Consider the following 3,378-nt stretch of genomic DNA (forward strand, 5'->3'; position numbering starts at 1 on the left):
AAAAGTTTGTACTGGTCAAGAGGTAGTGGATGAAAAATGAGTTGAATTGAGGGTTGATGAATCTTTGGGACCAGATGAGTTGCATTCCAAAGTGTTGATGGAAGTAGTAATAGAAGTGGTGGATGCATTTTGTTTCATAATTCTATAGATTCTGGAAAGTTTCCTGCTGATTGCAACTGTAACCCCACTATTTAAGAAGAGAGAACAAATGGGGACTACAGACCTTTAGCTTGACGTCCATAGCAGGGAAAATGTTAGAATGTATTATGAAGGATGTGATAAATGAACATTTAGAAAATGAAATTGGGCTTAGTCAGCATGTTTATACACAAAATACCATGTTTGACCATCTTAGAGTTTTTTGAGGATTTCACTTGTACCATAGAGAAAGGACAACCTATCAAGGTCATGTATTTGGATTTTCAAGGATTTTGATAAGGTTCCACACAGGAGGTTAGTGAATAATATAAAGTGCATGGGATTGAAGAAACATACTAGTTTGACTTTAGAATTGGTTAGACAGACAGCAGAGAGTAGGAATAAATAGATCATTCTCAGAGTGGCAGGGTATCAATGATTTGGATGTGGGGACCAATCATTATATTTCCAAATTTGTTAATTGTTGGGTGGGAATTTAAATTGTGAGGCAGACACAAGGAGACTTCAAAGGACCTGCACAGGATGGTGAACACTTTTGAATTAAGATAGATGGAATTTAATGAAGCTGTGTGGTAGAAAAAATGATATAATATTTCTTAAATGGTGAGAGAATGTAAAATGTGGGTGTCCTAGACTATGGGTCACTAAAAACTAGCGTACAGGTTCTGCAAACAATTCAGAAGGCAAACAATAGGTTGGCATTAATTTCAAGGGGATTTGGGTACAGAAGTGAAGATATTTTGCTGCAAATATGTGGTACCTTAAGTGGCATACCCATGATGACATCCTCACGACATGGCATGTCACCTAATGGTAAAAAGCTTCCCATCTCCACCTTACTGAGTTCTGTCCTCTTGCAGCATTGATGTGCTCAGACCTGCCCAGTAGTGAGGGAACATTGTTATTCAGTATTATGTTCCCAAGTCTCATCCTTATGTTAGGGGAGCTAATGTAAGTATCACAGCAATGATAGTGGAATTGGACAGGGCCTTGTTCTGACCTCACCTGGAATATTGTGTACAGTTTTGGTCTCCTTAGCCAAAGAAAGGTGTACTTTCCATAGAAGGAGTGCAACAGAAATTCACCAGTTATGTGGAGTAACTGAGGGACCTGGGCATGTGTTCTCTGGTTTTGAAGAGTGGATATCACTCCGGCTGGTGAATCTAGAACCAAGGGACATCATCTCAAGATAAGGGGCAGGCTATTTAAGACTGAGATGAGAAAGGATTTCTTCATTCAGGCAATGGTGAATCTTTGGAATTTTCTAGGCAAGACAGCTGTGGAAGCTCAAACATTGAGCATTTTCAAGACAGAGATTGGTAGTTTTTTTGGATATGACTAACATTAATAGATATGGAGATAAAGCAGGAATGTAGCTTGGGGAGATGATTGGACATTAGATTAGATTAAATTAGATTACATTACAGAGTGGAACAGGCCCTTCGGCCCAACATGTCCACACCGACCCGCCGAAGCGCAACCCACCCATACCCCGACATTTACCCCTTACCTAACACTACGGGCAATTTAGCATGGCCAATTCACCTGACCTGCACATCTTTGGACTGTAGGAGGAAACCGGAGCACCCGGAGGAAACCCACGCAGACACGGGGAGAACGTGCAAACTCCACACAGTCAGTCGCCTGAGGCGGGAATTGAACCCGGGTCTCTGGCGCTGTGAGGCAGCAGTGCTAACCACTGTGCCACCGTGCCGCCCACATCATCTCGAACTGCTGGGTAAGCTTTATGGTCTGAATGGCCCATTCCTGATTCAATGTTCCTATGAATGACGGGAGGTCCAAGACTGGGGAATTGTTTATACCCGAGAGATTTAAGCTTTGTGGAGTAGAATACAGGAGAGGTCCACTTGCAGACAGAATGTTTGTCTGAGACTTGGCGATGCTGTATACCCAAAGTGTGCAAAATCCATTGAACTGCAGTCCAGTGAAGAGCCATTGTTCTAAAGGACAGAAAGAAAACCTTGCAAAAATAAAGACAATTCATAAAATCCAGATTCCTCATCCCAGCAGATGTGCATACCACAGAGGAGCCCCACTGATTGCTGTGTGACAGTGAAAAGACAACATATTATGCAATCATGTTTTTTGCAGAATAAACAAAGAATTGCTGTTGCTTGAGATCTGAAACACACAAAAACAGAAATCGCTGGATCAATGCAGCAGGTCTGTGGAGACAGAAACAGAGCTAACGCTTAGAGTCCAGAAATGACTTAGTCATAGAATCATAGAGCTGTACAGCATGGAAACAGACCTTTGGTCCAACTCGTCCAGATATCCTAAACTAATCCAGTTCCATTTGGCAGCATTTGACCCATATTCCTGATGAAGGGCTTTTGCCCGAAATGTTGATTTTCCTGCTCTGCGGATGCTGCCTGACCTGCTGTGCTTTTTCTAATATTGACTTTAATCTCCAGCATCTGCAGTACTCACTTCCACCATATTCCTCTAAACCCTTCCTGCTCATATACCATTCCAGATGCCTTTTAAATGTTGTAATTATACCAGTCTCCACCACTTCCTCTGGCAGCTCATTCCATACATACACTGCCCTCTGTGTGAAAAAGTTGCCCCTTAGGTCCCTTTTAAATCTTTCCCCTCTCACCTTAAATCTATGCCCTTTAGATTTTTTTCCCAGGGAAAAGACCTTGTGTATTTACCCTAGTCATGCTCCTCATGATTTTATAAACCTCTAAAACGTCACCCCTCAGCCTCAGCTTCTTCAGAATCTGTTTTGTTTGCAAAACTGAGCTTCAATAATAAAATTTGCACAGGCATAACAAATTGAGAGTTTATTATTTAAAAAAAACAACGCGTATGAATTGGTTTAGTACAGCACTTTAGGATGCTCCATTCCAATAGCACGCTAATTGCAGCTACATTGCAATCGAAACACTTTCAGCCTGAGGGATTTGACTCTGGCTGCAGAGCCTTTATAAATTAACAATCAATATTGAGATAAAGATTGGACACTTTCAATAGAAACTTCCTGCAGGTTTTTATTTTAATGAATGTAACTATTCCGTAAGAACACCACTGTGGATAAAGAGTTTGCAAAATCTCATTCATTCAAATATATTATCCAGGAGCAGCAGCAAGACCACCCTCAGCCACGCCCCCGCCTTTGACTGACAGATAGTGGGGTAACGCCCAATGACGTAATCAATTTGCGACGTTGACCGGGCACAGTCACCAGGGCAA

The sequence above is a fragment of the Chiloscyllium plagiosum genome, unplaced genomic scaffold (genome assembly GCF_037043375.1).
Source record: "Chiloscyllium plagiosum isolate Xiang-an unplaced genomic scaffold, Cpla_swu_hap1 HiC_scaffold_42, whole genome shotgun sequence".
NCBI lineage: Eukaryota > Metazoa > Chordata > Chondrichthyes > Orectolobiformes > Hemiscylliidae > Chiloscyllium > Chiloscyllium plagiosum.